This window comes from Hirundo rustica, chromosome 2, assembly GCF_015227805.2.
Source record: "Hirundo rustica isolate bHirRus1 chromosome 2, bHirRus1.pri.v3, whole genome shotgun sequence".
Taxonomy (NCBI): Eukaryota; Metazoa; Chordata; class Aves; order Passeriformes; family Hirundinidae; genus Hirundo; species Hirundo rustica.
The window spans coordinates 94751070-94777603 of record NC_053451.1 but is presented as its reverse complement, the minus strand read 5'-3'; the positions used below and the strand labels follow the sequence as shown (position 1 = coordinate 94777603).

At 39.2% G+C, this 26534-nt stretch overlaps 1 long non-coding RNA gene across 1 annotated transcript; it reads right to left on the bottom strand.

Annotated features, from left to right (window-relative positions):
• Positions 1-21577: 21577 nt before the first annotated feature.
• LOC120748808 (uncharacterized) lies at positions 21578-25949 on the bottom strand. The gene is made up of 3 exons (XR_005699419.1): positions 25888-25949; positions 25184-25346; positions 21578-21689 (listed from the first exon to the last, which is right to left on the bottom strand). It is a non-coding gene; the product is annotated as an uncharacterized LOC120748808 (long non-coding RNA).
• Positions 25950-26534: the final 585 nt, after the last annotated feature.

Below are 26534 nucleotides of genomic sequence, written 5' to 3'. Positions count from 1 at the left end.
ATGTTTGCTCTCCTTTTCATGAGACATATTTGTCACTGTTTCAATACTGGAGTATTCCAATAACATTTCTCTAATCATAATGCTTAGCCTTGTTGTTTGCCTTTTCAGAAGTACGATTAGGATATTTTAAAGGACAGTGGCATGATTTAACAATATATTTTTAATATGACCTAAGATTAATAGGGAAAGCATGTTCCAGCTTTGTGCAACCACTGAGTATAAAATCTCTCATGGAGGAGTACTGTAATTAAGCCTTAGGAGGGCAAGGTTTTTTTTATATTGTGACAATGCCACTGTACCATGAATGACGTAATTGGCTTGCTTCCTAGAGATGGGGACCTGGAGAGGAAATTTTAGTCTGAAACATAATTACTGGATAGACTTGGCCAAACAATTAATCTGTAGTTATCACAGCATACTTGTCCTGCTTGTAGGGATCTATTTTATCCAAGCAAACAGTCCATAAAATCACATACTTATCCTCCCACTCTTCCCTGAGGACAAAAAGATGGAAAGGAAGGTGTAAAAGTATAATGTGCATGCTGAGTTTTTGTTCCTGAACAAACTTTTGACCTTTTGCTGAAATAATTTTTTCTTGCTGGTTTGAAAGGATTTTTTTGACTCTTACATATGCATCTTTTTCTATTTCTTAGATTTCTTAAAAATTTACCACTCTCTTTTTAAATAAATAGCTTTAAAATGTTCTTGAGCTCTTTTCTTTTTTTCTTTCTATGATTATAGATATTTTTATGCCTTAGAAGTTTTGCCAACAGAGTTCATAGAGTTCAAGTTAAACTGATTCTTATGCAAAGGGTAGATTCAAGCAAGCTGGAAAGAGCATCATAAGGCAAATATTTTGAGTCTGTAACATTAATTTGAGAATCTCCTGGGCAGGCTTCTACATGCACAATGTAGAAATTTTTATTCAAGTAAAATAATCTGAACAGTTGAGTTCATTAGTTATTTTGCAGCACTTTAGTAAAAATTAAAAAAAAAAAAAAAACAAAAACAAACTACTCTTCACATTCATTTGTTACTACATTAGGAAGAAAAGATCACTGTCTGCTAGTCTTACTGCTTGTACTGTGCCATCTGTGCTTGTAAAAGTAATAATAAGCAACGAACTGCATATGCCATCTGTGTCAGATCTTTAATAACAATTAGGTAATAATAATCCCCAAGAAATCACTTGTTAACTGTGATAATTGATTAAATCTAATTATTTTGTATAACAAACTCTAATCAATGTTTTACAGTGCTGATAATGTCTTTCTTCACCCCTTTTTTTTCCATAGTAAATTCCCCAGCATGTTTGAGCAGCTGTGCAGGAAAATTACTGATTTTCCTGAGTTAATGAGTGATTTTCTACCAATCAAAATCCAAGACACAGTCTGCTAGGTTTACAATCAATTTTTTGTTTTTCCTTATGAACAAGGTACAATGTATACATAAAGTAACACTTGGAAAAATTAGTTATTTCAGAGTAACTCCTTATAAATTCAAGGATGAACAAAGATTGACAATTTAAGCAAAAAGTTCATTGCAGTACACTCTAGTATCATTGGATTGTTCTGTAGCAAGTGTTTCCCCACGAAACTAGCGGTAACACATGGTTCCAAGACACAGAAGGTAGTCAGTTGATTTGGTTGCAACTCCAGTCCTAAAGGCCCAGTTCTGAAAAGACTCATATCTTAAAACAGGCAAAGCAGTCCATCATTTAATTTCCAGTATGTGTCTGAATTCCAGCTCAAACTTAAGAATTAATTTCAGTGCTCTAGTAACATGAATCTCGACACTGATTTCTGCACAGATGAGTAGGGTCTTGTGTTCTTATGGCTTATTAATTTTTGTAAAGCCAAGCTCAAGCAACACTTGTCAGATGAGGAATTACATCTGAACAGCAATCTGTAGAACGTATGTTGCAACAAAAAATATCCTCAAAAGTGTTCAGACATGCCTCTCCAAGAACGAGACCAAGTATTATATTAACATAATCTACTACGGCAATATAAGAGGGAAAAAAAGAATATCGGTTTAGTTACTATGACAATATGAATCTCTTCTGTATGACTAATGTAATTAAATCACATACACAGATTTTAAATTTCTCTTTGATTCTTTTTTCATTTTAATTATTAGAGATGCATTACAGAAGGAAATGCAAGACTCAAAATTCATCTTACAGAAGTGATCTTGATCTTCAGCAGTGAGACAACTGGTAGCTCAAAGGCAAATCAATAATCCAGAAGCATAGAGTGCTATAAAATTAGAGGCTAAATAGAGACCTGCAGGCAGACACAATGCTATAATCTCATTGGGATCACAGAAACCTAATGGGATAGCTCCCATGGCTGAAATGCTGTAGTCACAGGAGTGTTTAGGAGGGGACCTCTCCAGATGATTTAGTCCAGCCCCACTGCTAAAGCAGCATTAGATAGAGTCAGTTGTCCAGGATGGTATCCAGCCATGCTTGAAATATCTCCACATGCAGAAGCTCCACTGCCTTTCTGGGCAACCTGTTCCTGTGTTTGACTACCCCCACAACAAAACATTCTATCCTTGTGTTCATCCTGGAATTCCTGGGGTTTGATACGTGTCCACTGCTTTTTTCCTGGCACTGAGTGCTGCTGAAAAGAGTCTGGTTGCTCATCTTCATTTGCTCCATTAGATATTCATACACTTTCATAAGATACCTCTAAGCCCTTTGTTCTCCAGGCTGAACAGTCTCAGCCTTTCAAAGTCTGAGCCTCTCAGCCTCAGATTTCTTTCTGCAAATCCAGAAAGAAAAAGAAAATAATTTGTAGAGACACATGAATCAGAAATTACTATTTTTTTAAAAATTATGTTTCTATAGAAGAGATATATTCATATGGGACTTTTTGTTTGTTTGTTTGGTTGGTTGGTTGGTTGGTTGGTGTTTTTTTTGTTTGTTTTGGTTTGGGGTTTTTTTTAGATTTTTTTAAATGAAAATACCCTAAAATCTGCCCAACTGAAATATATCTCAAAATCAAAACTCTTCAATTCTTTTGCAGACCTTTGCTTTCAGGTAAACTTGCCTGATTTTCCTGGTTTTCACCAGCTGGTCCTTGCACACAGACTAAGAACCATGGGAGTAGGAGGAAGATACTAATTTTAATATGCTTAGAATAAGACCATTTTTTCAGAAAAGCTTATTATAGATTGCCACTCCTTAGGGTCCCAAAAGAATTTGTTGGCCAGTATATTTATTGTTTGTACAATACAAAATTCATGTGTCTTAAACAGGAAATACTGGTTTTGTCAGTCAGGAAAAATATTTGTTAAATATGTAAGTGAACTCTATACATTACTTGCCTGAAGTTCTACTGCAATGGAAATCACATTTATTTGTTCTTTTCACTAAGTAACCACTTGAACCTGAAGTGATTCTAAATTTTATTTATGTGTGTCCTTAATTTTTAAGTCCATTTCAGGTTGAATTTCTACTTCAGAAATAAATACAAGTTTTGCTGGGACAGCTTGCTACATGTACATTTAAAAATGAGGAGACCTGAAATTCTTTAGATCCACATCTCATATTTTGCATTTTCCTGGTATGTCCTATGAGGTTTTAAAGCACTTCCAATAGGGCTTCCAGTATTACTCTACAGATGCTAACTATTTCAAGCAAGTACTTTTGGTATACAGATGTACTATAAATGCTAATACAATTATATAATTTCCAGTGTTTTTCAATTCATGCAAATATTTCCTACCCCGTACTTAATATACTTCAGTATTATTTATTTGTTATATTGTCATGAATGTGCAAAATAAATAGGGGAAAGTGAAAATGTACGTCCAATGTTGATGTAGATTTCCATTTTTCTCAAAATGTTTATTTTTATTTTAAAATATACAGAGGGATTATTGGTTGTGGTTCAAATGTAGTCTCAGAAATTAACTACATAATAAGTTTGTTATTGGAGATTATATTAAAATCTGTCCCATATCATTAAACTAAGATAAACATAACAGTAAAAATAGAAAATGCTCAGAAAAAATTATAACCCAAAACAAAGGAATGATTGTGGACCCATGATCAGTGTTCCTCTCTAAACAATACACGGAGTATTGTATTGCAAGAAGATGGAGGTGGAGACAGAAATAGTTGAAGCAGCATGAAGGGCTTTTTGAGAAAATTTTGTCAGTTCAGCTGAAAGTGAAGATGCCAGAGCACAGCACAGTTTTTACACCAACATGTTTCAAACAGATTGCCTATTTTCCTGCTGTAGCTACAATGAAATGCCGTATATACACTTCTACAAATGAAAGGAAACAATGAGTGCTTTCCCATATTGTAAAACATGCTGCTTCAGCAGTCTGGCACAAGAATGTATGAGCCCTTTTCCCAACAGCATAAACCAGGATAATTAGTAGCATACCTGACAGGACTGTGGGGGGATTAAAACTGTATATTTACATTTCTGTGGAGCATCACCAATATTATAAATAACAATACAGACAGTTTGTTCCCTTGCAATTCCATCAGCACCTATACAGTACTTAATGTTTAACAGATAGAAAGGAACCAATTTACACCATTTTCAGAATAGCCCTTTACCTATCACAGTGACTGTTGATAACCTTACACTGGGACTCAGCCACTTGATTCCCTCAACCTATAATTGCAATTTGAGGTATGCATTTTCCCTGGCAGACCCATACTTTAGCCCAGTATGTGTTGAAAATTATGGCTGTACTTTGCAAGATGGGTAATTTCAGAAGGATCCAACTCGTTCCTACAAAGAATAATTCATCTGGATAATACCTTATGCCATGATTTACATACTCCAGAGCATAGACTAGCCATCAAGGAGTTTTGAAGTGGTGATTCTCTGTTTTGATAGCTTTACTGATGTTTTACATTAACAGAGGTAACCTAAGTACTGAAACACTGATGGCATTTTTAGACTATAAGAGAAGTGTTACAAAGCAATGGTTAATAGTATTGTAGCTACCTATCTGTTTTTAATTTTGGAGAGTAAACCTTTATTTCATTAATAAGAAGGTTCAAAGACATTCCAGCTTGCATTTGCCCAATCTTTTCCCTATAAGTCATTATGAATGTGCAGGAATTACTTAAATGTCTCCCCGTGGGCTCCACAAGCAGGTCGTGAGCTAAGAGACAACATGAGGTGAACTTGTTCTTCAGCGCAGGGGGAAGGAGAGGTGACTAGACTGACCCAGACAGGGGTTTAGAATAATAAACTGGAATAAATCAGGTAGTGGATGCCACTGGATAAGGCTCAGTCCAGTAATAAACCTCTGGCCAGCAACAGGAGGCCACAGTAGAGGTTTCCACCTTACCCCTGCTTTCCACCATGGAAAAAACCAGTAGGAAGACTTTTTTGTGGTAGCACTAAGACCTCACTCGACATTGTCAAGCAGGTCAGTGCGAACATAAAAACCTCTGACACACCTCTTTGGATGCCAGAACACCAGTCCAGGCTCTTGGGAAGGGACATAGCTGGTACCCTGTACTTAGAGCGCACAGATGCTAATAGGGGTCTGTGTCAGCTGGAAAGGATTTTCCACAGCCTTTGCAAAGTGATGAAGGAAGATGGTATGGCAAACAAGCGGGTGAAAGAAAGCAAAAGGATCTCCAGACAGAAAAATGTCTAACAGTTTCAAAAAGATGATGCCTTCCTTAAAAGAAGCATAAGATGAGTGATGAGTGATTCCTCAGAACTGGAAGAGAGAAACAAAAAGTGCTTTTTGAGGCTAACTTTCCTGGGTTTTTTTCCTTTTTCTATTTAGTTTTCAAAACTAGTCTTGAAAATCAAGCAGTGATGCTGAAAACCTTCCATAAAATTATGGTGCTAAAACTGCAGCACTCATCTGCCTCAGGGGAAAATTTCACAACCTTGTAGAGAAAAAAGGTAAACCAACAAAGTTAAGAAGGCAATCACAGTTAGAGCTGCTAGGGAGAACCAACTTTTTATTAAAAAATTCATTGGTCAAAGTACGGGGTTTTTTGAGGTGGTGGTTTTTTTGTTTGTTTGTTTGTTTGTTTGTTTTGTTTGTTTGTTTTGTTTTGGGGTTTTTTTTGTATTACTGTATACCATGCCACATATTTCCTGCCTGAGGCTTCTCAAAGGGAATGAAGACAGACTCATACTGCACACTTGCCTTGAAATTACTCGTCTTCTGAAACTTTAAGAGAAACACTTCTTCAAAATGCTACACATACAGAAGACTTTTTTTTCTTTTACTCCTTCCCTTCTGGCTAAATCAGACTCTCAGATAGTGTGTAACTACTTCAAATTCACAGAAAAAATTATTTGTGTAATCCTGGATTTTTCACTCCTTCCTTAGGAGTTTTACTTTATTCCTCCACCCTTACAAAACTAGCTTATAACTTATTTGCTATTCACATATTTATTGGAAAAGAAGAGTTTGAGAATAATTTGCAATTCTGAATGATGCAGTTCTGGGATGGTTTTTACTGTAAGTAGTGCATTGCAAAAAGTTTCGGGAGTTTTGATTCAAAAACTTGAGGAAGATGAAAATCCCAAAGGCATTAAAATTAAAAGGAGGAAATTAAGAGCTAAGGTTTCAGTGAAATTCATGCTTTGAAACGCTTTATAAATCTAGATAGTGCCAGATCTCGGCCATCTCATTGTAGGAGAGAGTGGCCCAAAAGACAGAGCTGAACCTGTGCAATGTTTGCTTGCCACAGGTTGTTTCAGGGCTCTCTATGTTAGGAGAAACTTAATGGTGGAGTCAGATATCTGTTTTATGAAATCCTTTATATGGGCAGGAAAAGTTCATATGGCCTAATCCCCCTAAGCTCTGTAGCAAAGTCGGTAGGAGGCATTGCTTTGTCATCCTTTGCAAGTGTTTCTCTACAAGAGTTTTATTATTTTCAGGAGTGTTTTGAACTGCTTTTGCATTGTTTCTACACTCTTTGTGCTTATGGTCTCAGCAGCTTCCAGTCCTCTTTGCTTTCCTCTTAGCATGCTGTTACTTCTCTGCCTGTGCTCAGTGTGTTTCTGTTGTTGTCTTTCACACTCACATTCAAACAATCCCTCTTATTTCACAGCACCAAAGGGTATTTGTTAAACTGTATTAGCTACTCCCTGCCCACTCTCGCTCAGTAGCTTCTTTTGTTTAGGTTATTCTTAACCAAAAGGGGAACAAAATTGCTATCTCATTTAGCCTGGAAGAATGAAGTGGAAATAAAACCTCACAAAATGAATGCACTGGCAGATTTGGCATAAATTCTAGGCAAAAGCAGATTGTCACAGAAACAAATTATCTAGCTGCAGGGACTGAGTGGAAGAGTTGAATTTCAAACGGAACAGACTCAAAATGCATTAAAATCTATTGAATTTGCAAACACTAGTGGAAATCTGCGGCTGTATCTCCACAGGAAATAATGCATGGGTTTGTCTCAGACACACAGACTTCATGTGTTTTATGACAAAATGTTGAACATAATCCAACATTTTGGTGAGAAAAATGTTGTGGCAAAAGATATGTCAACTGCTCCTGTTGTATGAAAAGAGTGTGATTTATTTTTTTTTTTTTTCCTTTAATTTAGTCACGGTAGTCAATTTCATGAAATACAGTACTTTTTTTTCCATCACACTCAAGGTTTCTGTGGAAGAAAATCAGACTGCTGGTATGCCGTCTCTTGATCCAAATTTCCCCCATGCTCTCAAAATTAGTCCTTCTTGCAGATAAATAATCCTCTGTCTCTATGAAGGTCGTAGGGACTTTCACAGTAGTATTAGAAGAGGGAACAGCTCTTACAGGATAGTGATTGTCAGATAGACCACAAAGAGGAAAATTAGGGCATTGATTTCACTGATTTGGCAATTTAGGACACATTCCCTCTTTTACATTAGTGTTCTGATTTGAGCAACAGTACAGTTTTGAAGGACTATTTCCTTGATTGTGCCTTTGTATCAGTTTGATCAGCAAAGCATTTTTGTTGCACCAATGAGTAGCCCTTCAGAAGAATGAAAGCCTGTATTTTGATTCTAGATGTGTGTCTTCTTATTAAACCCACAATCCAAAATGACACAGCCCTCACAGAAACTGACCGGAGCAATAAGGGAGAAAAACAAATATGGAGATGGAAAAGCCTGGAGACTGTCTGGCAACACACCTGCAGAATCTGACCCTATCTGGGGAGCCTGTGCATCCAGGAGGACACTCACAGAAATCTTCTGCACAGCTGTTTCACAGATTCATCCTTTGAACCCTGTCAGGTACTTCTGAGGCCAAGTAAAGAGGATTTCACTATTGTGTCTCTTACATTGTGGTTTTCTTCCCTCTCATGATTTGTGGTCTAATGTTCTGATTTTTGAAATTGCTTATTTTCTTAGCCTCAAGATGAGCTAAAATCTCATGCAAAATTCAAACAAGATTGATTACAAGACTCATCAAGTTTAGAACAATCAGGCCAAGCTGCAAAATAAAATCAATGCCAGTTTCTGCCTTTCATAATCTGTTTACTTCCTGTCTCTGTGATGCTATTAAAATGCTTCATCTCCAAGTAATCTTATTGGCCTTTGCATTTATGCTATGGCTGAAAGGATTAGCTCTGAAAAGCATTTACCTATTACCTGTCATATAAACAAGGAGATTAGTGGATGGTCCTTTGGACTGAAGCTATTATTTTCTTTGTAATTTATGTACTGGACTCCAGAGGCAGAACATATCCCCATGTATAGTAAAAATGCTTGTCACACAGGCTGCAAAGAACCTACTCCTCCTGTCAGAAGGCCTTTTAGAACTCTTTCTGTGAGAAAAATCACTTTGCCCCTGAATTTTCTGCAACAGACTGTTTGAACATCTGGTGCCAGTGTAGCTACTCCAGCAGCACAATCCAGAAGGTGCAAGGAAACAAGTAGGTAACAAGGTGATGTGGTTTTCACCCACACTATTTGTCTAGTTGGAATGTGGGGCCATTTTCACAGGCTAAATTTTATTCATCTGCTAAATAAATTTTGATGGGGACCATAACTTGCCATGAAGAATACAATCCAGGGATTCTGGGAGCTACTGTTTCACTAAAGGTCACAATGAATACTTGCTAAACTTGGGAGATAAAACACATTATATATGTGATGTGTTATGCATCGTACATAACACTGTAAAAATATACAAACAGAGAACCATTTCTTATTGTTTTTGTTGTGTTTACCAGCAGAGGCATATTCTTCAACTTAGGCCATTATATGATGTATGAGTATTTGGTTCTTGTGACAAGGTCTGTTTTTTCAAAGAGGATATTTATTCTTCTGCAGTACTAAGCATTCATCCTCTTGTCGCTTCCTTGGCTTAGATTGCTGAGGTTATTTTGAGATCAATTTTCATCTCCTATTTAAATCATATGGCTGCTGGTTCAAATCCAGCTTGGGTCAGTAATTCTGCTATATACACGAAGCAAGTTTTTGGCCTGAGCCAATTATTCCTGCTGAAGAGGTTGTCACGCTACAGGGAAATAATAGCAGCTCCCTTGGTATTTATCTTACTAGCTTCAAGGGAGACATTACCAAGGATGTCTCAGTAGACATGAAGTACAGGACTCTTCAAGTTGGGACCAAAAATTGTGCTGTCTTTCTAAAAGCACTGCGGAAAAAAAATTAGTCGGCCATTCACTGTAAAAGTGGAAGAGATAATCTACATCCTAATAACATCCTTATTTGCTCATGGATGCAAATATTTTAAATCAAATTATGCAAGTAGCAGTGGTGACTTGTTAGCCATAAAAAATAATTTTAAAAAATGAGAACTACACTAAAATAAAAGGAAGTACTTAAAACTTTTAACATCAGCTGTGATGCTCTTCCTTAAATGTTTGCTTCCTTGCTTTAAAAATAAAGCGAAACAATCTTTGCTCTAAACTGAAGCTTTAGTTCCAACCAGGCACAGTGACAAGCAAGACATGACTGATTTCTGTTCTGCAGGTGATTAGCTAGTTAATGCTGACAAGCTTTGTTGTGTGATTTTATTTAATCTGGAAGGATCTCTCAGAGAAAATTTTAATCTTGATAGCACTTGCCTGGGCAGCAGGGAAGACATTTTAGTCATATTTATGCTTCAAATTAGACCTGGAAACTTTTTTCTTTCCTAACATTTATGTCCAACACATATTTGCACTTTCCACCCAGGCGCGCAGTTTTGCCATCGTGACACCTGGTAACGGGAATGCAAAGTTCCCAAAGGTTGTGACAATGTGGGGCTGTGAAAAGAGCAGCGTGGGGCGGGGGACAGCCGGCACTTGCCACCACCCCGTGCCTCCCTGGGAGCGTGGATATCCTCGTGGCTATGTTAAACTCCGTGTGGATGTGTTGAACCTCTCTCCGCTGAGCCGGGGCCAGGCCTGCCCCGCGTTCCAGCGCGGTGTGCTTGGGCCGCCAGGCCGGCTGGAGGCCCTGCCTGGAGAGGGGCAGCAGCAAAGAGCCTGGATGTGAGCACGGGGTCCTGGCTGGGAGGAGGGCTCCCTGCCCACACAGCCCTGCCAGGCTGGAAACAAACAGCCCTGCCAGGCTGGAAGGCCCCGCGGTGCAGCAAGGTGCAGGCCGGTGCAGGTGCTGGGAGCGGCAAAGGACGCAGGCTGCCCACAGCCGCTCCCATTCCCGGCTGTCTCCACGCTCCCGGCTGAAGCGGCCCCGGGGCCGCTCAGAGTTGCCCGCACAGGCTGGATGTGCCGTGCTGCCAGCAAAGCACGGGCCCGCTCCGCTCACCAGCAAAGCAGCCGGGGTGATCGGTGCAGAGGGACGGAAGCCAATCTTACTGCAGCAAGGGTTTCCTGCCGGCAGCCGGCCAGCAATCTATACCCAAGAGGGGCTCTGAGGCGTTCCACTGAACATGGAGGAGACAAGTGGAGCTGATAATCTGCCCTTTTGCATCACACGCCAGGAATTACCTGGGTACTCACTAACTCGAAAAACACCATGGGATCTAAATAAGTAAATAATGAAATAAGCCTTGTGCCGTTTATAAGCAATGAAAATGGAATGTGCCTGATAACATGAACCCATCAGTAAACAACGATGCTTCAAAAGGGTAGTGCCAGAGTCAGTAGGTCACAAATTTGGACTTTTATTCTTGTCTCTTTGTAAGAGCATGTAGATCTCCTAATATCAATTTACATCTTTAGAGCAACCTTATCATTCTGTAGCAAAGAAAGTATTGTTGGTTTTGCAAAGAAGTAAAGAGCATTAGCACTGCTGCAGTCCTGAGCTTTTTGTCATAATATGAATAAGGCATAAATCAGCAAATAATATGAAAAAAATAATATCCAGATTTTTACTAGAACATCATAAAATGTTTAAATAAAATGTCTTTTTATGTTTTGAAAAAGGATGTCAAGTTACTCACTGAGACCATTAATTTCATATTTCAAGCCATGTATATGTGCCCATTCTGAATCTGATTGATGAAAGAAGGGGTGGAGTTTTGTTCATGAAAGAAAACCACTTCATTCGCTGTTGTCTTCTGAATCTGACTGTGCCCTGTGTAATGGAGTTGATATCCTGACACTTTCTAAAGATGTCAGAATACGCAGATGAAATCAAAAGACCAAAAATATAAATAAGGAGAACTTCAGGAATATGTGATTGATTATTTAATATCCGAAATAAATAACATAAATTTTATTTCTACTACCTCATAGTCTGAACTTCACTGTAAAGTTGAAATTTGAGACAGAAATTTGGATAAATTTTGATGTGAATTTTTCTTTAAAAGGAATTACTAGATCACCCTGGGGTGGGGAAAGAGGTGTTTTATTTAGGAAAAATAGAAAACATTTTATAACATTTTATCTGATTTCCAGAGGAAGTAAAAATAAACCAATTCTCCCTTCACACAACTTCTTTGTTAAGAAGTAATGCAAATATTTTGAATGCAAAGAATCTCTCGGTCATTCTGCTGAGAAGCAGAGGTTTTTAATAAGTATACTTTGCTGGCTGCAGTGGTAGCAGAGCTATTGTTCTGTTAAAAAAAAAAAAAAAAAAAAGAAGAAGAAATCAAAATTATTGCTATTAAATAAAGTTTTAAACAGGATCACTAATGACAAAGAATGTCAAATAGCCATTAAATTTCTGAAAGTGAAAACCATCTGTCCATTACCCTTTCACTGAATCTAGCTCAATGTGCCATTTTAAAGTGTTCTATCAAGCTACATCAGTCACTTTTCATTACGCTACTCCCACAATATCCAGAGACATGGCAGGCTCTTCCTGGAATTGGGCCTGCTCCAGCCCAGCCTTTCAACATCTTTTTGAATAACTGACTTTCCCTCAACATCTTTAGTGTGTGCTAAATTAGACACCTGATCTTAGAAATCTTAGTATATTTCAATTTTAAGGGCTTTAATAAACTCCTATCAATTCCAAGGCAATCTACCACTGACTTCCAAGGAGGCTGCTTGACAACTGATTAAGCACAGAATAAATCTTCAGTATTTAGTCCACTGTTTTCAGTGTGACTAGTAAGAATTATTTACATGAAAAAGGGAAAGAAATGCACGGCATCAGGTGGTGATACTGCAGGAATTTGTCATCACACCTGCAGCTTACAGCTGGAGCCGTAACAACACTGACAAGACTCTCCAAGCATTCTCCTTGGAGAATCATCTTAAAATCAGTCCTATTTAGGAAATTATTAAGGAAGTGACATATTTTTTCTGTCTTCTTTTTCGGAAGAAAAAGGGCTATTGTGTCAGAAAGCCTGAAATGTCTTGCAAGGTAAAAAGGAAGCAAGCTCCAATGAAAAATGTCTTGTTGGAGAGGTCAATTGCTATGCAAGAAGTATTCATACTGCAATATTTGGTATCTATTAAATATTTCTGTGTTTTAAGCAGAGGATGGGGCTTATTCTCCTTGCTTGTGTACAGCAAGGTTTCCATGCTTCTTATAGACTTTGAATTAAATAAATTAATTAAGGAGAACAAAGCCTTTAATCTATGCAAGATGAAGAGTGATTGTATCACAGCTATGTCATATACACCCCCCAGCTTTTCTGGAAAATTTAAAAAAAGAAAGATTTAATTTGGCAATGTTGTGTCTTTTGGCTAGTACAGTCACATGCTTTTGCTATACTTTTTTTGGAGGAGAAACCTTACCATGAATATAAAAGATAAATAATCTAAATGTAATTCATTTATCCATGGCTTGTAATTTTATATTAGAAAGTGGTGAGACAAAATTATTTTAAGAGAATATATAAGTAGCTACCCTTAAATTGCATGCCAGACTGTTCTGTCAACTTTAACAATTTCTCTTGAAGTTCATTAAAACTCAAGTTGCTGCATTTTTCACTGCCAGATTGGGCATCATTGAACAGCCTTGATTAGTACAGAACATGCTGTATTATTTTGGGTAGTGGTATAATTTAGAAACTTTTGAGATTTTGTGGATTTTGTGTAAAGATTTTCTGTGTGAATTATTTTAGATGAGGAAGTATTTGAAAGGTCCAGTACAAGCTCCAGATAAGAAGTCAGTGTGATCTTTCTAGTAAAAAAAAATTAAAATTCAAATACGTATATTGGAGTGTGATATCTGAAAATCCATATAGACTTAAAATTGGCTTTCATACATTAAGTTTACAAAGAGATTTGTAGGAATTTAAGGATGATTGAAATATGTTAGAAACACATTGTATATTATAGTGGCAGTTGTATAGAAAAAAAAATTCTAACAATTTACAGGAAAAACCTTCCTGTTCTACAAATGGAGGCTGTGAAATGTCTTTTTCATGTTGCCCTTTTTTTCTCTTGTCATTGTTTTGCTAATATATTTCAAGTCCTTGAATAAAAATTAATTATTTCTATTATTGCTTCTTGCCAACTGCAAGGATCTACTAGTTCAAACATTTTGAATGTAATAAAAGTAATGTTAGACAATGGAACCTGGCGATAGATATATAACATATAGTTTCTTTTTCTTTTTTTAACCATGTCCTCTTTGAATCCAGCTGTATTAATCCTTATTTTCAATATAAATCAAAGCATTATCAAGTTATGACTTCAAAGACAGTTAACCAGGACAAAGACTGGAAAAGAAGTATTGCACAATTAGAAGACTCAATCAGCTCTGCAGCAAATTAATAAGAATTACCTTCAGTCGTAGACCAGCAGGCAGTAGTATTCGAGAAACCACAAAAAAAAAAAAAAAAAAAAAAAAAAAAAAAAAAAAAAAAAAAAAAAACCACAAAACCACAAACACACCACCAACCTTTCAGACCCTTTATTTAGTGTCATTTAAGTATCTGACCATTACAACCACCTCTTGAAAACAACTTTATATTCATGAAGTACACAGAGGCCATATCTTTATAAATGAGCGTAGCTCAGTAGTTAGAAAGTGAGATCTACTTTTTGGTAGGCTCATCTATTTGACATGAAACAACTCTCTTTTGCACAAAACAGAAAAAGACTGCAAAAATGGTAATTTAGTCTGACCAAACATATAAACCAGATTGGATAATTCATAATGATCTTAGTCAAAGCTTCTGGTTGAACTATTTAATATATTGCTCATACAAGAGGTCTGTCTGCAGCTAATTTGAGAACAGTCAACCAAAATGGAGAAGCAACAATACCCACAGACAAGTTCAGGTCATCATTTATTATCCACTCTTATACAACCCGCATATTAACTCCAATTGTAATTCACAAAATTTCATTTTCTAAATACAAATATCAAGACACTATACAGGCTCATAACATTACCTTTGATTGATATCTGGCCCCTTCAGATTGCAGCTGGCCATACTTTTCATTCTGAACTGTCAACAGGTATGACTTCTTTCACTATTTATTGGTTAACATTGATTATTAATTTTATTATAATATCAGATAAAGTTTTTTTGTTGAAAGGAACCTTAAAGGTCATCTAGCTCCAAACTCCCTGCCGTGGGCAGGAATACCTTTCACTAGACCAGGTAGCTCAGGACCCCATCCAACCTGGCCTTGAATACTCCCAGGAATGGACATCTACAATGTTGCTGGGAAGTCTGTTGCAGTGTCTCAACATCCTCACTGTAAAATATTTTTTACTTATATCCAACCTAAACCTAACCTCTTTCAGTTCAAAACTCTTACCCCTCATCCTATCACTACACTCACTCCCTGACAGAGTCTCTCTCCAGCTTTCTTGTTGCCCTGCCTCACATACTGGAAAACTGCTCAAGGTCTCCCTTGGAGCTTGGTTTCCTCCAGGCTAAATAACTCCAGCTCTCTGAGCCTGTCTTCACAGGAGTGATGCTCCAGGCCTCTGGCCATTTTTTGTGCCCTTTCTGTGGACTCACTCCAAGTCAATGGGGGCCCCAGAGCTGGACACAGCACTGCAGGTGTGGTCTCATGAGAGTGATGCAGGAGAATCCCCTCCCTCAACATGCTGGCCATGCCTCTTTTGATGCAGCAGGATGAAGTTGGCTTTCTGGGCTACGAATGCACATTTCTGGGTCACAGGTTTCCATCTACCCTCAAGTGCCCTAAAGCCTGTCTCTCAGGGGTGCCCTCAATCCACTCATCACACAGCTTGTATCCATGTTTGTGATTGCCCCAGCTCTTGCACTTGACCCTGTTGAACTTTATGAGGTTTGTACAGATCCACCTCAAAAGCTGTCCAGGGCCCTCTGATTGTCATCGCTTCCCTTCCACATGCTGACCACAAAATTCAGTGTCATCAGAAAAATTCCTGGGGGTACACTCATTCCCAGTGTGGATCAACAAAGATGTTAAATAGTGCTGGTCCCAATATGAACCCCTGAATAACACCGCTTGTCACTGGTCTCACTCAGACCTCAAGCCACTGATCACAACTCTTTGAGTCTGACCAGCCAATTCCTTATCTACCAATATTTTTGTTATTATGAATTTTGTGGATTTGTAGTAATTTCTTAGCAAATGTAATTATTTGAACAGGATCTTAGTGAGTAAATTAAGATCTCAGAGTGATTTTCTTCACTTCACCAAGTAGTTGCAGCACCCTCATATCTCACTGCATGATTGGTCACATCATTAGTTCTTTTAACAAAGGTGTGAGATGCATAAATGCTGTAATTCCTGCCTCAATGAGGAAATGAATGAGTCTCCAATGGGAATTAAGCTGTGGGGCTTGACAAAACAATAGACCGGAGGAAAAACACAACAGCACGCAACCGGATGGGTTATTTCTGTAGGTAAATTAAAATGAATATGCCAAATATGGGGCTGTTACAGGATTTAACACACCGATTTACAAGAATAAAAATTCAGTTAGCATAGAGAAAGCACTAGGATTTGGGAAGTGTGCAAGAAAGCATAAAAATAACTTTTGAACCAGTCAAATAAGAGACTGAATGAAAGCTACCACCTTCAGTGTGGACTGGGCAAGGGTGATGTGGTAAGAGGCTGTCTGTCAAAAGCAACACACAATGTACAGCAATAAAAAGTACATAGACAAATTGCCTACTGACAATCCCTATACCTCATAGTTAGAAAGGCCTGTAGAGAGAGTGTGAAGTGGCTACATTCCTAATTTAGGCATCCTCAATAATCCCATAATTACACGAAATTAATTCAGAACCTTGAGGCTTTTGATAATGCAGGGCTAGCCACAATTTTACCCTGCAGCCAGAGAGACACAGAAGTGTGAAGATCATTTCAGACCTCAGCACACAATGCTGTTCTTAGAGGCTAATCCCTCTCCCTAGGTGTTGTACCATGTCATAGTCACATTGTGCTGCCTTTTCAGGTTGAAAAACACTAAAGTTGTCACTAGGACAGAGAGTTTGCTAGTACAGCATCATTGCCTTTGTGTTACACCACCTCCCGTTGCCGCTCCTGCCTGAGTGGGGTGACGTATCTGAGGTTCCTTGAAAGCCACTGGCATTTGACTTGCTCTTCTTCTCATCTCAGAATATCCTTATCTCACACAAACAAGTGGCTCCCAGTGGCTACGTGAGAACTGCCTGAGTGAAGCTTTGCATGGTTTAGTCAGAAATACTGTCTTCACATATGAATTTCCATCTCTGTTACAATAAATGTGCTCTTCCAGGTGAATTAAAATTGATCGCATGAATATTCATAGGTAAAGAAAAACATTAATCTACACATAACAGGATGGAACATACTTGTTTGCAAATAGAGTTCCTTAAATATTAACCCAGTTCCTCTTTAGAAGATAGGATCATCAGGTTTGCTGGTTTTTTTCCTCTACTTGTCTGGCATTCCCTATGTGCATTTTCACTATCTGTCCCTCATCACCGTGGTCATCACTGTGCTGTGCCATGCAACACTGGAAATATGGCAAGCATAAAATTGCTGTTATTTTACTGTTTCATATAGAAAACTTTCGTCAAATAACTTGTCAAAGGATGTTGTGAATAACAAGGAATTAAACACAAATTTCCCACTTTCACTGCTAGTGATATCTCCTCCCTAGAACTTCATTCTGCCAAGGGAAATTTTTTTAAATGCACTTTTAATTTGCTGTCCTACCAAAGACCAAGTTTTAAAACACTACAGACACCGTTATTGTCCCAGGTCATACAAAGAACAACTATGCAGATACTGTAGTGTGCATAGGAAATATCAGAAGTTTTATGTATTGCAAGGAAGGAAAGAGGTACTGAGGTTTAAATGCAGGAGGTGATATGGAAACAGCCAGAGCTAACCAAAGCAAAAGATAAGAGGAGGTAACACTGTGCTGACAGTGAGGCCTTTGTTTGGGAAACTAAAACTACAAGCAGGAATCACCGGAAATCATACTTCATGCCTAGCAGTATACACGGAATTATTTGCTGGGAAGTGAGGTGCTTGTACATTCTTCTAATGAACTGATTAACTGGGGATGCTGATCCAGTGCTTTTGCATTGGTTCTACAATGGAGAGTTAATGATACACATTCTAGATGCAAATAAATGTGTTGGGTTGTCATTCATTCTTTCTTTCTCTCTTTCTTTCTTTGTCTCTCTCTTCTTCTCTCTTTCTTGCTTTCTTTTCTCCAAAGTCATTGATACTCAGATAAGGAAGGCTTTGCCCTCAACCTGTAATCCACTGCATTTTTCTTGTCTTTTCCAGATCAATGGATAATAACAAGGCCTGCTATCTCTCACTAACTCGTTCCTGAAATCTTACTAGCCTTTCCTGTGACTGAAAAAGGGAGGTTTACTCTAAAGGCAGGAGAAGGTGTTCTCCAGTACCCATAACTTGTTCACAGTATTAAAGTGTACTAGGGCAAAATAGTGAGAAATAAATTTCTCAGGTTTTTTAAGAGCAGGTTTGAAGCCACATGCAAGGTAACAGTGGTAACCTGTGCTGTCAATAATGACACACTCAGAACCATACAAAAGAACTATTTTACAGTCATAACACAACTATGTGTGTAAAAGGTGTCATGTCATATTACACTATTTTTAATGGGTATTTTCATAAGATTGCAGAAACACAGTTAACCATTGTAAATAAATTAGTTACTGAATCTTTCGTTCTTTTATAATGAACTTATCAAATAACCCAAGAAGCTGTCGTGCCCTAAATGGAGTGCTCCTTAGGATCTCTGACAAGTGACAGCAATTTACAGATTGACACCTGACAGCTTTTATTTGCATCAGAATCCTTTTTTTCCCACGAGCAGTTCCAGGAATAGTTTGTAGGACAGAAAAACTCACAAAAATGGCAATGCTTAATCTAAAATAGTTTTGTTTCTCTTCACTTACAAACTCTTCAAATTATACAGAATCATTTAAATTGAGAAAAAAAAAAAACAATGAATGGATCATTATTGTTTCAGGTTTCACAAAAATATTTTGGAATTTTATAAACACAAAAACTTATAAAATATAAAAACCTACAAAACCACAAAACCTTATAAAATATAAACCTTGCCTCCCTTGGCTCTTGCCTTCTTTGATTTATTTTTTTTAAAAATGGGCTCAATATTACATAGATTGTTTATACAAGCTAGTATGAATTCAACTACATGTCCTCTGATGAACAGATGTTTTTATTCTACACTGTTGATCAGAGTGCTTATCAATAAATGGATATACTTATTAATGAAAAGCACATTCTGGCATTTTTTTGGGTTTGGGTTTTTTTTTTCTTTTTAATAATTAGAGCAAGACATGTCCTTTAGGTTGAGGCTGGTAAGGGGGTTGTTTGTGTGGGGCATTTAGACTTCATTTAAAAAGCTGGTTCCCTTTTTCTTGTACTAAATGGAATGGTTTCATGGAAAATATGAAATATGTCTGTCACACGATGACAGACTGTTGTATTATGCTCCTAATGAGAGATTTAAACTAAATAATATTAAATAACTTCCTGATGGATTTTTGGTGGTGGTGTTGGTTGCACAGGTATTTGTTACTGTTTCTCATTTTTTTTGCCCATGCAGTTCAAAGTGGAAAATGAATAAACAAACCCTGAGCTCATCAAATCCTAACCCCATGTGAAAAAACCTCCATAATGTTGGGGAAGGAAAAGACAAACAGTGCTTTTAAAGATAATTATGAGCAGTCACCTCGACATTTCTTCCCTACTTGACTGAAATAGTCTGTTTAGAATGTATTATGGAAAATGCCTGACCTGTGAACTAAACCAAACATGCTGTAAATGTAGTGGAATCTTTATTAATGTAAATTAGAGAGCCCGAATATTTTGTTGCATGGGGGTCAGTTGAAAACACTGTAATCTAATTACTCTTCAGTTTCATTTATGTGCACAGACATTTGCTCCTGTAACAGGGAAGACTGTTTCTTTTGGCAGCAGCGACGATGTGGAAGCCTCCAGTATTTGGAGGCTGATAACAGGACTAATGTGCTGGCGCCCTGACAGAGGGCACAGGAGGGCATGCTATTAGATAAGTGTTTCTGCTACATTACCCAGACAGCATTGCCCTTCACAGAATGTTCCAGCCATTGTGCAGTTTGATATCACACAACTATAGAATGCTAATGCCAATGCAATTATGTATTTTGGCTTTCTTTTTGGCAATAGTCTGTACTTAAGCAAAATTTAGTACCATCTTATATATTCCTACAGCTGGATAATTAAAGGGCATTTCAGTTTCTTTTACACAGAACTAATGATATGAAGATCAGTGGCTATTTGAAGTGTTATTTACTGTGCTCAAAGAGTTCTGACAATTAGGTCTGTTTTGGGGCACAAAACGTATTTGGTAGCAAAAGCATGACAGTTTGGTGCAATTTAGTCAAATTTATTTCTCCCGGGTTAATGTGTGTGTCACATAGGCTTCCTTATATTTTCCCTCTTTTAAGTCGAATTTGCAGGTGCAGAGCTTTAGCTTGCATATGTGACAAACATTATGTGATAGAGCTACAGGAAACTCAGAATCAAAACTGCATTTTCACAAAATGACACAGACTGGTAGTGAAGGAACAATGAGACACTTGCTCCTGTCCCAAAGGAATATGATGTTCTCACCAATCAATTTAAGGAAGTCTCTCTGCAATACACAATATCTTAAAATAACATAAATCTGCATAGAAGGGGAAAGTATTAACTTGATTTATAGACCATCTTTCTGACTTGTCCTTATGGGTGCTCAGCTAGAAAGTTATTTTCAGTTCTTATCTATTGGTGAATATCAGCATAGAGTTGTCCATATGACACAGATGGGAACAGCAGGTATCTTATCATGCTCTGAGTAAAACATAATCACTAGAAACTAATTTAATCCTGATAGATAATTTGGCCATGAACATCTAAAAGAAAGTCGAAGTAGGATTCTTGTGTCAAACTGAGTGGAAACACAAAAAGCAGGACTAGAACTACCATGACACACTTCGAAAAATTTTAAGATTGATTTAAAAACATTAAATTACCATAAGTTTAGCAGCACATGGTATTTCTGCATGTGAATTGCTGCATTCTGAAGGAGGAACAGGGGCCATATGTGTTTTGAGTCTGCTTTTCCCCACACAACAGCAAGGGCGAGATGCGTCGGCATCGTATTGCTTGTGAACATGTGGCATCCACGGCTGGTCTCAGCACCAAGGAGGAGCTGCCTGGCAGTTCCCCTCCAGCCTCACTGCTGAGCCTTTCAAGCTTCCTGAGGAGCCTCTCTGCAGCCTTAGAAGGTTCTCTGGCTTCAAATGAGCTAAGTAAGCTCTGTATGACAGCCCATTGCACTTAGCAGCTGCTACTTCCTGATCCCCTCAAAGGCTGGCTCCCAACCCCAAATTCCAGCAGCATTCCAACCCTCCGGTGTTTACATGGACGGAGGGCCAGGAGCACAGGGGCCAGGGTTCATCCAGGCCCTACTCTGCCTCTTCACCACTATGGGCAGTGAGAGAGGTGGCATGGATTTTGTACAAAATTATTTGTCTGGTTGCAAAATGAGTTATTACACTCAGGTTCTCAGTGGTTCGGTATCTATTTAAAAAGCAAATAGATAGCATATCCTCCCCTCCCACCCCTCAACTAGATCTGCAGCATATGGAGGTTCAAGTGACAAAGCATTCCCCGCAGCAGGGTTTGTATATCCTGGATTTGGATCTGTGTATTCACAGCTATATTCTGCATGAGATTTGGTTGCGAAGAATCTTCAAGTAGCTCTTCCTCATGCAGAATGATTAGAATGTTATGGTATGTTATAGCTGGTGTCCTCAGATGTTCAGTGTTAGGGAGAAGCATCTAAAAAGATTGCACTTCTTCCCTCTTCTTCATTAAGCTCTGCAACTTTTGATACATGGCTTATCTGAAACAGTAAAGGATAACAGTAAAGGATAACAATAAAGGATAACTTATCAAATAATCTATACCTAGCCAAAGAGTCTTTAATTATGATACCTACAGGCTGTTAGTGCTATGAAGCTTAATTGGCACTGATAAATGGAGTAAAATAATGTGATTAGCTTTAAGAATCAACAGTGAAGCATTTTATAATCATATATTTTTTACAGGAAGACATGTTTATGAGATCCATTAGAAAGGGGAAATTAGTGAGTGATTTCCTCATTCTGACCAGTAAAAATTGCTAGGAAGGCACAGAAGAAATGTAAACAATGACAGGAGCCAGCAAACTCTAATGAAATGCTGTTTCTAAATATTGCTATACCAGTGATCAATTTGTATCATGCTTAAGAGCAGTCAGCATTAAAAATGCAAATAATCAATTCATGTATTTATCCATTTACAAACCTATGCTTCTGAGAACCTTAAAAAAATGAAGGGTAATTAATGTGGGAGCAGAGAGTATCAAATTTTTAGAGTTCTGTCTTGTGATTTTCAAAAGAATATGCACTTCCCTGCATCTGCAGCCTGAAGAAGGAAAGGAGCTGTGCACAGTGACAAGGGCTTCTTCAGTCCTAGCAGCCACAGGAGGGGCTCCTGTTTCCTTCCAACACCTCTCCCACTCCTGTTCTTCCCTGCTCCACTCCTCCAGTAAATCTGCTAGCAAGTGTAACCCTCTGAGCAGATGGGTAGTAAATACAGAGCTGGAGATTATGTCTGACAATTAAAAGAAAAGTGTCTGACTCGTCATTATGAGTTGCATTAGCTAAAGACCTTATATCAGGCTTCTATCTCAAATGCACACATTTTCTAAAGATATGCATTATTTCCTGACTAACCTTTTAAGAAAATGCAGTGTTTAGAGATACCTACATTTCAGAGTGCCAAACCTGACACCATATAAGGGTCTGTTCTGCAGACAGAGCCAAGAGCTCTGCCTCTCAAGGCAGGCTCCTTGCTGTAGCCCCAGGGTGGGTATTGACTCCCCAGATCCCAACCTGCATTCCAGCCCCCGGCTCACACTTTATCTGCTCCAGCAACTGGGTGTACACAAGTGCTAGGCAGTACACCTGCAAAACCAATTGGTCCCTATAAATTTTACAAGTGTGAATTCTAACACTTGCCTGCCCCACTGTTGCTGCTCCACCGCCTGCAGCATTTGCTCTTGCAAATCACAGGGAGGTTCAAGTGTAAAAGTTTGCCTTAGCACATTTACGTGCCAAAAATTCTACCTTTATGCCATTATTAGAGCTCCACACCTTGCACCATTCTACAGGGATACTAAGAATGCTCATGCGGAATGGTTCTTAACCAAGGGAGGCTTGCGTGCTTTTTCCCATATCTCATGAGGTGGAAGGTATCACCACTGATAGAGATTTTGTTTTTGTTTTGTGGTTACTGAAAACAAGGAGTCTGTTAACCTTAGCAGAAATCAGTAAGATTTATCCCCAAAACCAACGAAATGTGATGCACTTATCGCACAAGAAATCTTGGCAGTATTTCATAATGAGGTATGTCACCACATTTTAGGTTTCTGAGATGTTTTGTCTTGTTTTCTTTACTGACTTGATGCTGTTCAAATGCTGTTTGCAGATGACAACATTAGATAAATTTAAAGGCTATATGACTTACAAGTTACATGATATAATTTTCCTGAACTGCCACAAACAGAACTGAGCACAGGAATAAGCCTTTTATGGAAGTAGAATCCATACCTGCCAGTCATGTGAAACTGGGAGCAGTTTGTTCCCAGATTTATTTTTTTAATTGGATACAGTTTGAGCAGATGCCTGGAAAGAGCTATTACAGACTAGCTGCTTAGAAGGACCCTGTGAGACACTGGAGTACTGCTACAAACTGAAATTTAAAGGGCTGAAGTCACACATTTAATAGACAAAATAGCTGTAAAAGACATAAATACAATTCCTTGCATTTTTTTTTAATAAACTCTAGAAAATAAACTATCATAAATTTCAGCAGTATTCAACTCCCTTTTCTGCCAAATGCCGAGGCACTGAAACCATCTGGGAAAAGTTCAGCACTAGATAGCTTCCTCTGCTATAAGTGTCTCTGCACGTCCTTTTCTGGCTTGTCATTACTGTTTCGTCATTCAATCCACCATGGTAGTATCTTATCCCCCATTGCTTTCTCCCAGCCTCTGTAAATTTCTTTGCCTTCTTCAGCCTTCTCATACTTAGCTCTGTCTCTCTCATCGAACATCAGCAACTACTCATTGAGAAGTTGAGCATAGACCTGCTGTCACTGCTTTTGTCCTCTTCAACTGCTTTTCTAACTCTCTTGTGCCTGTGCATGCTCTGATATCCTGACTTCCCCTTGCTGTTCACAGTTAGTGCCTCAGTTTTCTGCTCTTCACCTTCCTACAGGCTTCAGGTGACCTTGTCCTCTACCCGGACCAGTGCCCTCAATGATAATTATGTCTCACAAGAAGTCTCCAACTGAAGGAATCATTTGAAATATTGTTCCCCTTCTATCTTCTCTTGGAATTCCTTAGGGCTTATACTATGAACCATCATCTAAATTTAGTTGGTTGGCTATTGTTCCTTTCCTGATTATAAAGATGTCTAATTCATAACCCGCCTCCATAGTAACATACCCCCAACATGGTTATCTTATTTGTAAACCTGATCAGATTTGGGAAAAAAAAATTTTTTTAGAACTGAAAGACCACATGGTTAAACACTCTAAAATGCTTCTTATACAGTATGTTTACCATTGCTTTATTACAGTAAATCAGAAATGTTCTGCTGCCTGTCATAGGTACTATAGCCTTGAGTTGCAAACAACAAAAGGTATTTACCTTATCTCAAGTGGCAGAGGTGTGCTGTTTGTAACACACAAACAGCACCTGGTGTCTCGTCAGAACTCCCTCCTCTGCTAATAATACAGGTTTCAAATCTTTGCACAAAAACAGGTTTTGTAGATTTTTCTCCTGATCGCTTTTGGATTTCATATTTGGCCCAACCTTATCATATCAAAATTAGGGCACATTCAGACACCATCTCAGCTGGGAGGCAGAAACCAGTAGCTGAGAGCTGATAAGAAGTAGCTTCTTAAACTACCTCCTACCTGCTCCTGAGTCTGCAAGCACTATTCTCCACTCCGTTTTGAAGTCTAGCAGTTCTAAAGAGCCAATTATTTCAGCTAATCTCTTTGCCTTTCCACTGGATCAGAAGGGACAGAAGGAAAGGCTCACACCTAGACTTAGCACTCCTGTGCTCTATGGAGGTGGACAACTGCCATCAGGAGCTCGCCACCATTCCCAGCCAGCCCTCACCCACAGGGCTGCATTTCCACGGACACACAGGAGCAGGCTGCAGAAAGCTGCTGTGCAGATCTGGCATTGGTGTAGAATTAGGAGCTAGGATATGGCCAGGGCACATAAGCTGGCTCAGAAACATGGAAATGCTCTCAGATCTGGGAATGCAGGTGCAACTGTACCCTTGAAATCACCGCAGCTGAGGTGTGGGAAATCTCGGCAACACCAGGATTTCAGATGTTATTTTCCACCTCTCCCTCCAATTTTCTTCCACTTCCAAGGGGTTCCAGCTAGGCTACATCATGGAGAGGATTCCCCGTTGGTCAGGTTGGCTGGCTCTTCCTTCTGATTGCAAAAAATGAAGAATTGAGAGAATAGTCAGAAGAGCAGGACACACACGGAAGGTCATTCTGGGTATAACTGGCTCCCTAAGCACCCAGGGAATAACAGGGTCGCTTGATGACCATCAACTTTTACAACATTTAAAGTGGGTCAGAGAAGCCCTGGAATATCTGCTTCACCGAAAAAAACAGTCTGAAACCCAACATACGATTATGAGAAGGAAGTCAGGGCTTGTGTGACTTTCACAGATGAACCCTGCCAAAGTGAACCAGACAGCAGGTTAAATAAAAGAGGAGACTAGAGAAATTCAAACATAATCTTCTTCTGGGAAAAAATAAGCTTACTTTATTACATTTTGTGAAGTGACCTTGCAGAATGTTTCTACATTGCAGAGAGCAAGATTTTATGTCATAAAAATAGCCAAAAGAGAGGAAAAGGAACTAAGTTTGGCCTGGGGTAAACCTTTACTAATGAAGTTGTGCCATTTCATACTATGCTTTTAGTCACTTATTTAAAAAAAAAAAAAAAAAAAAAAAAAGCGCACCAAAACGAACAGAAAACCCTCCTCAGCAGGAGACAACACATCAATGTAAAGCTGATCTACAGTCCTCTCAGATTTATTCTGTAGGGAGTAACCTTTGCCGTCCAGGGCACAGATTGCATGACCTAAAATGCCTTTTCCTTCTATTTCGGTGATGCGCAGTTATTTTAGCAACTTCGTTCCTTTTCTCCTGTCGGGTAATAATATTAGCGGTGGATCTGCCAGGGGAAACCAGGGCTCTCAGAGAGTTGTAAAAATAGACCGGTGCGTCCAAAGGAGGCGGGCGAGCCCCCGCAGCCCGAGCAGGGAGCGAGCCGGGAGCGGGTTTGGGGCGGGCTGCGGGGGCCCGGCAGGGCGGCGGGCCGGGGTGCTGCGGGCCGGGCCGGGCTGGGGGTGCTGCGGGCCGGGCTGGGGGTGCTGCGGGCCGGGCTGGGGGTGCTGCGGGCCGGGCCGGGCTGGGGGTGCTGCCGGCCGGGCCGGGCTAGGGGTGCTGCGGGCCGGGGTGCTGCGGGCCGGGCCGGGCCGGGCTGGGCTGGGGGTGCTGCGGACCGGGGTGCTGCGGACCGGGCCGGGCCGGGCCGGGCCGGGCTGGGCTGGGCTGAGGGTGCTGCGGGCCGGGCCGGGCCGGGCCGGGCGAGGGGCGGCCCCGG